This window comes from Euprymna scolopes, chromosome 8 (assembly GCF_053919585.1).
Source record: "Euprymna scolopes isolate OS-2025 chromosome 8, ASM5391958v1, whole genome shotgun sequence".
NCBI classification, from domain to species: Eukaryota; Metazoa; Mollusca; class Cephalopoda; order Sepiida; family Sepiolidae; genus Euprymna; species Euprymna scolopes.
The window spans coordinates 136,846,567-136,860,743 of NC_136489.1; the positions used below are offsets into that span (position 1 = coordinate 136,846,567).

The following is a 14,177-nucleotide window of genomic DNA, read 5'->3' on the forward strand; positions in this document are numbered from 1 at the left end:
ATTCTGAAAAAAGAAATAATTGTTTTAAAACGATTAAAATTTAAACAATTACATTGAGCGAAAAACACTCTTTAAAATGATATATAAAGTAAAGTAAGAAAACTTACTTGAAAATGCATCATTTGAAATCAATCTTAAAAATTCCGCAAGGACTTTCTTCTCAACCTAATATAATGCATAAAGCGATTATGACTGAAATGATCTAGATTATTATTAAGTAATGTGGGATATATGTAGTTCAATTTAGTTTAACGGGGCAAAGTGGGTAGAACCTCTTTGTGAAAATTCGTATATCTCTGATTTTGTGAATATTTTAGCAATAACAATTAGTCCTCACATTTTAAAAGGTTCTGTACCGTCGGGTAATATGGAAACAACGTCCTAATGTTCAGATTAGAATTGAATTTGACAAGAATTAAATTATCTGAATTTCAATTTCTTCTGCAAATTCCTTCAACCTTTTTAGACTTTTTCTAAACTCAAAATCATGTAACTGATTTTCATCAAAATTGGAATAAGGATTCTAAACATAAGTTTCAGTAGCATCGTATCTTTATTTTAATTTAGTGCAAATTGTTCAGTCCAGGGAATTAATTTTACTCGTTCTGGAATTCTTCTATTTTATTCATATAATTATTTAACAAAATGAGATAACTTATAAAATGTCAGATATTCTAGTTGTCAACTCCTTCTTCCAAGACCCGTATTTACTTTCCTCCCCGTGAGAGCACGGGCATTTTTCAATGTTAAAAAAAGTCCTCTCCCTAAAAAGAGGCATTCTGAATTGGAATAAAAGTTTAAATTGCTCCAGTCTATAAGGATTTATCCTTCACTGAAGGAAATGATTAAACAGCCTATTCTTTTAGTCCAAAGGCCAATGAATTCCAGTCTCTAGCACATGGAAAAGTAAATAACGCGGCCAAATGGTCAGTATAATAAGATCTCTTGGAAACATTAAGATTAATGGTGTCTGCACTTTTACCAAACAAAATATATACACTCAACTCATGCAACACACTTTTGTGTCAATTGGTTACATGTCATAGACACATTATTCGTTTCCTCGTCTGTGAATCGACCTGACAAATTTCTACCTTTTACCCTTCCTTCGTCTGATTTGTTGTTTTATTTCGTTGTTCTAAAAACAACTTTCCTTTTTTGATTCGCCCAACATGTTCCTTTCTTGTCGTTACTCTAGCGTCTCATATTCTATTATGAATTGAAAAGTCTACTTTGTTTCCTGCCTTTATCCCGCCCCTTCTATCCCTTCTGGTGTTTTTTGTTGTTTTTTTTTTACTTATTTATTGCTTTTCAGGGCTTTATTTTTCCCTCTATTTTTTCGTTGACACTTTTCCTTCGTTACGTTTTTCGCCTTCTTTTTATAAGCATTGTAATTTGTTTTAAAAAAATGATTTTTCTCTTGTTCACATTTTTGTCCTCCATTTTGTATTTGTATTTAATTTATTTTTTGTCTCTTGCACTTTCAACATTTTTAATTTATTTTTAAATGATTTTATATATTAAACTTCTTTTTTCTTTCTTCCCCCCCCCCCGAAATATCTATCCAGACAGATTTTTCTCTCTGAAATGTATTTTTATTATTATTTCAAGATTACGTTTTACTATTTTTTCTCACTTTTTTCTAACTCATCTTCTTAGTTCATATATCTATTTTTTTTTCTTAATATTTTAGAAGAGTCTATTTTTTATGCTCTAACCCCCTTTCTCCCCCTCTCCTTTTATGTTTCGGAAATCTATTGTTTTGTGTTTTTATTTTTAAAAAGCTGTTGTTTGGTCTCTGTTTGTCTATTATTAAACGTTTTCATCTCATTTCAAATCTAGCATAAACATATGCCAGCCTCCCTCATTGACTTCATCTCATGCAAGTTTTTTCATAGTTTTACATATTAAGAGTGAAACTAAATATCCTTTGCTTTAATTTCTCCTTCAATTTTTTCCTCAAGAAGATAGCGAATTGCATCCTTTCCATCTATAGTGATATTTTCTTTATAGTTTATCGTACACTTAAGGATTGTGACACCTATTTTTCACTATACAGTCATTACATCGGTCACCTTTGAAAGGGTATCGATAGTGTCTCAAAATGAAAATTAACAAAAGACCATAGTGACCTTTTCCTATCTCCTCTCACTTCCTACTATTCCTTCTCCTCCTTTTTGTCCTACCCCACCCCTCATTCGCTAATCTTTTCACAGTCATTCCCATTCACTCGTACCCCTTTCTATCTTTAAACTTTCTCTTTCTTTTCTTCTTTCCTCATTTAATTAAGCTTTTTTAGTCGCGTACAAGCGACTCTATAAGTCACTCCTTCGATCGGTCTGTCGGTCGGTCTGTCTGTAACACTTTTGTGCTTGGCCTTTTTGGTTAAGATCAAAGGTCTGTTGTTAATAGATGCTGTTCTTAGCTTTTAAAGCTTTTCTTATTCCCCCCTTTTGTTTTTAACAATCTATTTATTTTACTCCCAACACCCGATATGAAGTCTTCCCAATCCCCATTAGGGATCTCCTCGCTTGTTTTCGGTGCCCCGGAAAACAGTAGGCGATCTAACTACTTAGATTAGCTTAGGGAAGGACCTTACTAACAATGCACTAATTTTATTTTTTGTATATTTTTTCTATATTTCCCACTCCCCAACACGAACTATTTTTCTTCCAAATTCAAGAACTTTTTATTTTTTCTAATGAATTGAACTTTTTTCACACACACACACACACACATTTTAATATATATATAAAAAAAAAAAATTTTTAAATAAGAAATGCGCACACACACACTCACATACAGAAATTGCATATATATATATCCTTTTTGTAAAAACGCTGGGGTTTTCATTAGTTAGCTATAGATTCCACAGAGTGAATGAGGTATTGTGGTAAATATTGCCAGTCAAGAGTAAAGTCGCCACAGACGCCATTTTTACTTTAGTTACAAAGACCCTGCAACACTCCCCTCCCCAGATCTTATAGGGCCTTGTGCCTAAATTTGTTTTATCTTTTGGAGATTTTACTTTTTTAAATGTTTTAATTTTATATTAGAATTTTTTTAATTGTAATTTTTTCTTTAAACGAAATAAATTAAATATAAAGATCAAAGTGTAGTATCTGTTCCGGCAGATACTGCAAGCAAAGACCATATGTGGGGGCAGCCCCACATATAAGACCTTGGTCAATGTAGGGGCAACCCTACATACCAATTGCCACTATCCAGCTCCCATTTCCCACCCATTGGGAGCTGGTCCCCTTTTCCCTCCCCCTCCCTCTCTCTCCACATTAAAAAATGGCCTTGTGCCTAATTTGCTCAGTGGGGAAGCAAATAAATACCAACCCTTCATACCAATTGTCACTATCCAGCTCCCCTACTCCCCGGGGAGTTGGTCCCCATTTTCCCTTCACTCCTCACTTTAAAAATCGGCCTTGTGTCTAATTTGCTCGGTGGGAGAGCAAATAAATACCCTTTTCTTGGCCTTTTGGCTAAGATCAAAGTGTAGTAGTTGTTTCGACAGATACTGCAAGCAAAGACCATATGTGGGGGCAGCCCCACATATAAGACCTTGATCAATGTAGGGGCAATCCTTAATACCAATTGTCACTATCCAGCTCCCCTACTCCCCGGGGAGTTTATCCCCATTTCTCCTTCACTCCTCACATTAAAAATTGGCCTTGTGCCTAATTTGCTCGGTGGGGGAGCAAATAAATACCCTTTTCTTGGCCTTTTGGCCAAGATCAAAGTGTAGTATCTGTTCTTACTACAGTCTGTACTTATAGTAATATAAAGTGGGGTATCACTTTTCTGTATTAACTTAATGTAAAATGATCACCCACTTTACAAACAGTCAGTCTCAAAGCCATTCAAGTCATTCTTCAGATCATTCAAGTTGTTTTTGAAGGATTCCAGTTATTTTTTAAAGCATTCAAGTCATTCTTAAGACCATTCAATTCATGCTTAAGTTCATTAAAGTCATTCTAAGTCATTTGCTTTTTATTTAAGTCATTTCAGCCCATTTTTCGGTCATTTTAGTTTATCTTAAACAATTTCGTGTCAATCCTACATCACGCATGCATTCATTACATGAGAGCACGCAACTAATGGCTATCGGCCTTGTTTATTATAATTTCTGATAATTTTCCTCTCTTTTTTGCGTTGTATTTTCCCGTGTGTGATTGATCTAATATGATCACAGATTATGAAATCCGCCATCCAGAATTCGAATCCAATCAATTTACTATCAGCATTTATTCTTCTAAGAAAGTCATGAACGCATAATTTCCCTTCATAAGAATCATTTATAATAAATATGGTGTCTCGGCATCGGATGACTCAGAAAGGTTTAGATCTTTGCTGTTAAACAGACAAATAAAACTAAATCCAAACAGACCCAAAATCAAACCAAACCTGAGTTTTATTCTGACTGTACAATTGTTCTTGAATGTAATGAATCAAAATAGAAGATTTGAAATTAAAAAAAATAAACAGTTAAATAAACTGTAGAAATATATTTTTGTTGTTGTCAAATGTATTTCAAGTACGCTGGACACACGGCCAACTCAAACGATCCTTCTTCTGTGTACTTCATTCTATTCATAAGGAGACATCAGTACTCATTACTAGGGACAGGACAATAGCATATTTCTTTTCATTGTTTTGACTCTCGAGTGTGTATCCATGGATATCTTATATGCTTTTATATAGAGTGATGTCGTTTTCGGTTGTGTCTGTGTCAGATATATATACTCGAGAGTCAAAACAATGAAAAAAATATGCTGTTGTCATAGCCCTACTCATTACACATGAAAAGTTACTGCAAAAACGACTAAACAGTTGCTCGTCGGTTTTATATGGTCTTATACATATTTAAAGGATTGCATTCTTTGTGTAAAATGCAGGTTGCTTTTCTAATTAGCCAACTCCACTTCCAGTTGCATTTGTTGCATTCATTTTGTTTCTTGTATGGAGCATAAATCTATATCGTCTTCATTTTATGAACGATTCACAGTGGAAGAGAACTTGTTTGTCAGGTAATGTCAGAGTTGATTGCTTGCTATTAGTACCCTGTAAGTCAATATATCTTGGCATCTGTTATGAGTTGAGGAAATGGACTTTGCCAAATTGTTTCTAATGTCCTGGATATCATCATTGTTTATAGAGTGTTAAGAAATTATTTGTAAATTGTTTTTTATATAAGTCATTTTATTTTCTGCAATAAAAAAATCAAAATAAGAAGACGAATAAGGACAAAGAGAAAGAGAAGGGGAGAGAGAGAAAGAGAGAGAAAAAAAGATAGTGGAAGAGAAGGGGGCTAATAAACAAATAAATAACTGAAGAAAGTTGAATGAGAATTTTCATGTCCTTTTCACAAAAATACAAAGATGATGTTTGATAGTTAATCTGATGTCGCTAAGGTAAACTATTCCAATTTTTAAATGAATCGTTTAAAAATCAAATTGTCAGTGAACTAAAACAGTACAGTTTCAAATAAATACATTTAAACATTTGTTTTATTGACTTCATATTTAACTAATAATTTTTATGGCAAGAAAACAGAGAATATTTACTATTTTGAAAAAATTTAAATTGCTAAAATTTTCAATCAATAAAAAGGAAAAAAATATTCTTTTCATTTAATTAAAAGATATTTACCTGAAATGAGAAGTATTTTTAAGGAAGAAGAAAGAAATACTTTTCTTAATAGTATTGACCTTAACAGTTATGTATTATTTCAAAATGAATATCATTATTAACAACAAATTACAGACTGATGTAAAAGCGCCATGGAATTTACACATGGTCTAAATAATTAAATAATTAAATAATTAAATATCTGAACATTTGAAAGAGAAAATGAAAATAATTGATTATCAGATTATCAAATTGAATCGTTTTAATTTTAAATTTGATTTTTTAATACAAAACTAAGACAAAATCTGCTATTATGAAAATATTTGAAAAAACGGATTGAACAAGGGAATACAAATAATGAAAGCCTATGAAAATGAAAAGTTGAAAGAAATATAAAAGGTTGAATGGAACGTGAAGAATAAAGACGAGATATAGATTGAGTTAATAATTTAATAAATTAGAATGAAATTGATTGTTGGAACAAATGAGTGTAGCCAGATGGGTGATACAAATCTAAATGAAAAAAAAAGAATTTAAATAGTAAATGAAAATGGAATGAATACTTTTATTTTCAAATCTTATTCATTCAGTTATTAAAACTTCGTTTTGTTTCTGCTTTTTTTTTTTTTTTTTTTTTTATATTTTGGTTTAGCCTCCCATTCTCTTCCCAGGGAAACCCACCACGATGACTGCCGTATGTAATCATCGAAGTGGACAACCAACAGCTGTTGCTGATTACAATTGATTTTTCTTTAAAAAAATTACGTTAAACAACTTCGGTTTCATTCTTCATCCTCCTGCACTTCTTCAAACCCCTTTTGCAACAACAAGCTCACGTCCTGTGCACTTTAAAATGACGCACAAATCAAAAATACCTCAAAAGAAGTGGAAGTTTAATATTGTTCTCCTAATTTCTATATACTAAGTTCAAATGTTTTTTTCTTTTGTCCTTTCCAACGCAAGAATAGTCTTCATTTTCTTTTGTCGGTTTTCTGCCTAAGCAGAGGGTAACGTAGCAGTCATCAACATTAACATTTCTTTCCTCTTCGTCTATTAACAATGGAGATTAGGTATCTCTCTATCTGAGACGGCAGCTATATCATTACTTATATTAATTGTACTATTGTACAAGAGTCATTCTAAAAGTAAATCTTTCTAGTCTTTAACTCTAAAAGTTAAGGAGCTACGAAGACAGGAGTGGGACCATTAAAACGAGCGACATTTTGTGCTCCAGAATTTATTTTTCTACATAGTCACCAGCATTCTCAATGCATATTTGCCAGGATTCAATGACTCATCTTTGTTTCTGATGCCTATCCACAACAGAGTTTCATAGCGTCAATATTTGCAACAGAGAGATGAAACTTTTAGGTTATGAATAGATGAGTTCAGTCATTATACAAATGCAATTTGTAATCCGCTTTGATCCATTCCGGCGGAATAAAAAATAGCAGGCATTACTTTTGGAACGCCTCTCGTACTATCTTTTAATATTCAATTCAGTTTACTATACTATTTCAAACAAATTAACTGTTTTTCCAGAGGAAGAGGGTAATGTATCTGTTCTGAGACTCTACTCCCGTGCATTATCTCTTACAGGTGGTAGTGTTGTATCAGTTCTGTTATCATTATACCATACTTCTGGGCATTATCACTTTTTTTGAGGGTGGAGGGTAATTTAGTATCTGTTCGTTCATCATGATAGCGTTCTTTCACACATTAACTCCTTCTTTAGAGAGCAGTGTAGTATGTGTTTGTTCGTCATGATACTATTCTCCTAGACATGCAAAAATATGCGATTGGTGAAAGCATGATAGTTAATAAAACCATCCATAGTTTTATGCTATTTGTTTCGAATGTTTTCCTTTAATGTGTCAAGTAATGACTGCAAAGCAAAGTAATTGTTAATGTGCCAACTTATTTTGACCAATTACGTTTATAAAAATAGCAGTGTTGCATGAAAGTAATACCGATATTACGAAACAAGAGGCGACCAACAACAGTGAAATAATGAACGCCATTAAATATTTCTTCCATAAAATCAATTCACATTGATGTAATTACAACTTTAGAGGTTAGCATTTACACAATTCAAGTTTTAGCATTTGCTGTTAAGGCCATCTAAATCGCCTGAAAGGCTATACTTGTAATTTGAATCAAATTTCAGTTTATTTTGGCAAACATTAAGGGAATCATAAAACATTAACTTTAAGGGAATCATAAAAAAATGTCCATCGGCACTATTTCAAAACAATTTGGTTTTACAATTTAATTTAATTTAAAAAAAAAAATGGCTTTTTTTGTACTCTAACTCGACGTTAATTTCAAGTTTTACACAAGATTACAAGCTGGTATATAAAAAGGATCATTCTATGCTGAGTGGTGCATTTTGAGCATCTAAAAATATCTCAGCAGTAAATGAAAATACATTTATATATTCAGAGTTGATAGCGAATCAATATGGGTTATTTATTCAAATTTCTTCAATTTTTTTAATTAATGTTTTCGTTTATATAGCCAGTATTACCTATTTATAAGGCTTTTTTTTTCTTTCAATATTTTTGTTAATGGGTCCGCTTTCAGTTTGTTATAAATACCATTGAAACCCTAACACCCATGTCAGCTAACTTCATCTGCTCGATCTGCCACAAAGTCATCAAAGAATCCGTGTCATAGACATTTTTTTATAATGATTGTAAAATGAAATTGACCGGCAGAAAAGGTTGCAATAGTTTAGATTTAAAAATATTGCTTGAATAGAGTAATATTTACATAATGGATTATCCAATCATGGATGAGCAGTCAATCAGAGAATGAACTTGCTCATCTGAGCAGAATAAAACATTCCAGCCTTAAACTTGCGTTTCCATGTACTACTACTACTACTACTACTACTAATAATAATAATAATAATAATAATAATAATAATAATAATAATACACACACACACACACACATGCAATGATAATATGGCGTAATCACATACGTCTCGTTAGATCACTGAAGTAAAGTAAAGATAAACTTGGCCGATACCAAGTGGGTGACCATTCAGGAAAACTAGGCACTATATGTACTGTACTGAGACGTAGAACTTTCCAGGAAGGTTCGTATCTGGAAGCGCATTTAAAACCACTGGGGGAGATGCAGTTTTTGTTAAGAGAAGGAAAGCGCTGATATAAAACCTGCTTTGCCTGTGGCATTCAGTTGTACCGACTGAGATTGGCAGTTGACACAAAAAGTATGAAGAGTTCTACACAAACCTTCATCATGATAAACAAATCATTTGTGCGGATTTTGGACAACTTAATTGTTATAAAAATTATAGCCCATTGACATAGAATGGTGAATTAATATGGTTAAACTTGTGTTTATTTTTGCATTTATCGTTAACTGTGCATTGAACGGATACCATAATAATTAGTTTGCTGCACATGATCACAATAAAAGAGCATAGAAAAATTCATCGTCATCATCATCTGTAAATTATACAGATTGATGAAGAAAGCACTGTGAAATTTCCACATTATAGTAGCATATACTGTCTAAATTATTCTTCGTGTTAAACGATATAAAGCAAATAAGACTCACACAGTTTGTCCGACATGTTTAGATCATGTCCGACATGTTTAGATCATGTCCGACATGTTTGTTTCTCAATGAACAAATAGTAAAAATTGTCTTCATCTTCATGCATCATTTTTAGAGCATTTCTTCTACACGAAATGTTGATAAGGTGTAACACGACAAGTCAACTTTATCTTTCATAAATTACTAACATATGCTTATCGGTCACTCGTGCGACTGGTTTGTAAATATAGTTTGGAGTAGGATAAGTTTTCTATTCATTTCAATATCCATGTCTATGCATATTATTCACACACACACGCACATATAATCTTTATATATATATATATATATATATATATATATATATATATATATATATATATATAAAGTTTTTAAAATATAATTATCCACACACACACATATATATATATATATATATATATATATATATATATATATATATAAAGTTTTTAAAATATAATTATCCACACACACACACACACACATATATATATATATATATATATATATATATATATATAGATATAGATATATATATATATATATATAGTAATTCTGAGATAAATTATATATAATTAAATACAACAAAATGTATTGTTTGACAAAGGAGTACAGATAATTATTAAAGTCTTTTCCTTAATCCATGAATTTTCAATAAATGGCTTATCTCATCAGAGGAAATGTTGTTAGCAAACTAGATGTGGTAATTATGAATTTTGTTTATTAGTACATAGATTGAACATTAAAACTGAGGTGATAGTGTAAAGAAGGCTATCCAAAGTCAAAGTAACGAATATACAAGAAACCATAATAAAATCCAATGAATAGTGGTATAGTCGAAAATGAATTGCGTTTTTTTTTGTTGGCATATTCCAGGTTATGTATATTTGGTAATACATCCCTTCCAAATTGATTCCAAATATTGATACTAATATTTATTTGGACTTTATATTTACAGTAACCTGTAATCTTTCTGCACTTCAGTATTTCTTCATATATATATATATATATATATATATATATATATAAATATATATATATATATATATATAATTATGACTATAATGAGAGAGAGAAAGACAGAAAGAAAGATACATAAATAGATGAAACATATATAGATATATAAATGTGATCTCTCGGAAATTCAATTGAAATCAAAGTTTTATACCCAGTCCAATACAGCTTTTCTCAATTAATATCTTATGATGACTCTAATATATTGATTTGGTATCTTTTTACGATAATATTGACTGAGTGTACATGTCAGAATCCATCAACAACTAAAATGATATTTTCCCTAAAAAATAAAAATAAAAATAGTATGATATGATCAATATATTTACAAATAGAGATTTATAACACTAATATATAAAAAAAAAACTGAACAAATTTTAAGATAAGCCACATTTATTTGCTAGTGCCCTTTTTCAATCAAAATGAAATATACTTATCCATTTATTTCAGAATAAATATGTTTATGGGATTATGGTTATGTAAAACAGAAAAATAGACAATAACTTTATATTAAGATGTGTATACAATCAATATAAAAATAAAATCTGACAAAATGTATAGAAAAAAAGTGGATCAGCCACAAAATTCAAATGAAAGGTGCAGCTGACTAATAGTTCACTTCTTTAATGTCAGAAACTTTGCCAAAGTGAATAGAGATATCTTTATACCTTTTTGTACAAGTGGCGAATAAGAGAAGGGAAAGGGAACAGAAAAATATTATCTTTACACACATATAGATACATACATATATATAAACACATGTATCTACATACACACATATACATAAATGCACACATACACACACATGTCTCTACTAATATAAAAGGTATTTTGTATGTGTATGTGAGTTTGTTCCCTATGGACTCCAAAACGGCTGGACCGATTTTTTTTCTCATAATGCCTTTGATAAGTATTGAAAATCGATAATCGAAAATAAATCCGATGGAATAAGGAACAGTTCGATTTTTATTAAAATCAACTCTTTATACAGCTTAATATCACAGGTGTATTTGAGAAGTTTTATTACCGCACAAGCAGAAAAGCTCGGCATAATGTTGGTTCTTTGATAAGATGGGTTGCTTTCGAAATGAATACTTCTTTTTAGCACACAACTGAACCATACTAATTGACTTTTACATTTTGAAAACTTTAAACCAAGTCATTATATAAAAATAATTTAATAAAATCAATAGTAGGTTCTCTACAGTGCAATGTAGACTACAATGTATTGTGCACTAAGTTACTGTGGGAAGGCATGTGAAACTTCCTCCTGGTTCACTGGATGGGTCCCCAACTAGATCAGGTTTCGATGACAATAATCAATTCAGAGCAACGTCGGGTCTATATATATATATATATATGAAAGGAAAATTACAAATCAATTACAATTTTTTGTGTTTCAGATATCAATGCATATATATATATATATATATATATATATATATATATATATATATATATAACTACTTAATTTACTCACGTAAAATTAATATACGAAAGTATAGATTTATGCGTAGACTTTAAGTATTTGCTTCAAAAGTGCTCAATGCGTAGGTAGAGCTAGTCAGTAATTCATAAAGTATATATGGCGATTAAGCTACACTGAATATTCCGCGTTTCATCCACTCTAGGACTCTTCAGGTTTATGCGCGAATTCTGTGGTTGTTTGTCGTTTTTATATGCTCCTCTTCTATTGAGATTTTAGTTAGCCAATCAGCTTTCTAGTATCCACCGCGCCCTTCCTATCAGCCAATGAGCATGCACTTATCGGACAAAGGCCTATTTGACCTCTGGTTGACCTGTTCCTTTGTGTGTGCTCTATTTAGTTTCTTGATCTGTTTTAAAACTAGGTTAGTGGTTTTTTTTATGTTAGTTTATATATAAATATATATATATATGTGTACATACACATATGCACATATATACATACATATATATATACATACATATATGTGTGATCGTTTATCTCTCTATCTGAGACCGCAGCTATATTATTACTTCTATTAATTGTACTATTGCTTTGCATATGTTTATTTAATTTATTTATTTGTTTATTTTCTATTGTTTTTGTTAGTTTTAAAACTATTTTGTATTGCTATCCTAGAGTAAATTTTATCTTGTGAACACAGTTGTTTGCTATTTCTCTTCAACAGTTTATATATATATATATATATATATATATATATATATATATATATATATATATATATATATATATGTATATATATATATATATATATATATATATATATATATATATATATATATATATATATCATAATTTAATGATTCATTAGAATTCTCAGATTTTCAAAGAAGCCATATTGTAGATTAACATGAAAGTGGATTTAATTAGCATCAAATTGCAACAAACATAGGAATTCCATGTTCGAATGCTGACCGATGATTGTCTAAATCATCAGTAAGGGAAAATAATCAATATTATCTTGTCTAGATCCATTAGGACACTCTGAAAGTAGTTTTCATATTGATGATAACAAGAGTGTTTATTTATCCTTTTAAGTATATATATATATATATATATATATATATATATATATATATATATATATATATATATATATATATATATATACAAAGGACAATATATATACGAAAATATGTCTACCTTTTGTCCTCAATATAATGAATTTTTCGAGAAATAAGAAATATCTAATACCGTTATAAGACACGTTGTTTTAATAGATAAGTACTTCCTTGTCTATCGTTTACTAGCTCTATCTATTCGGGAGACTTTTTAGTCCATATCGTTTGCACGAATAAAACAAAGTAAGTTGAACAATAAAAAACGATAATTTCGAAAAAAATCTATAATTAAATTTATAAATTAAAAAAAATATCAGATTATAAACGTGAGGAAATTATCCAAAGCATTTATGTTTTGGACTAAATCAGATAGGAAAAATTCCTATTTGAAAGTTCACTGAATGCCCCAGCTCCACATCTGGTAATCGAATTAAAGACATGTTTTATCTTTAATAGACCAAGTCTTGATATTATATGTTGACTTGAGGCATCTACACACATGAAATGAAGGCTGAACAATCATAAAATAATAGAAACTCCTTAATGGTTCTTCAACGAGACTAAAATTTGGTGATCGATCGAAAACAAAATAAAAACACGAAAACATCTTTCCCAATTCCTCTAATGTAGAAAACGTTCCTAAATGAAGACTTAATGCCATTCAAATATCGAAACTTGCCTATTTTCTTAAACAAACACAACATACTGGTTCATTATTGGTACAACATTCATAATTGCTTGCGGAGAGTTTTTACTGTTTTTGAGGTTTTCACTGAACAAACCGATTACCAAAATTTCTGGCTAAGTTGCGTCATCTCCAAAAACTGTTATTTTTTTTTCAATTTAGGATTGTGCAGAATGATTCCAATGAAAATGCATGTGGTTATTGCAGTATCGGATCACACTTAAAATGATAAACTTGATTGTTTCTTTTTTAGTTGTTGTTATTTTCATGATTGGATTATTGTATATTCTTTTTCATGTATCATATTGCTGTTGACATAGACAATTATTATCCAAGAAATCATTCAAATTATTATAGTGCTAAAAAATAATATATATTGATCTTTAATATTTACCTTTGGAATTAATATATGATAGAAATTCAGTAAGTAATGTTCCTGATCTACTTCCAGTTGTCTGATTTAGCTGAAATTTTGTCATGTCCAAAGATTTATATGGGTGAGGAGGCAAATGTGAACTAATTGTGGATTCTGATTTACAGATTTCAGATACTGAAGGTATGAAATGGAGCCTATTCAGTGGTTTGGATGTTGCATTTGAAAGAACGCACACGACAGAAGAAACTTTGGTCATGATACCCCACCATATAACCATGTGAAACGCTTAGATCGTGAATACAAACATCGCCGGAAATCTGTGGAAACAAC

At 30.6% G+C, this 14,177-nt stretch overlaps 1 pseudogene; it reads left to right on the top strand.

Annotated features, from left to right (window-relative positions):
- Positions 1–3,716: 3,716 nt before the first annotated feature.
- Positions 3,717–3,843, top strand: LOC145284168 (U2 spliceosomal RNA; annotated as a pseudogene).
- Positions 3,844–14,177: the final 10,334 nt, after the last annotated feature.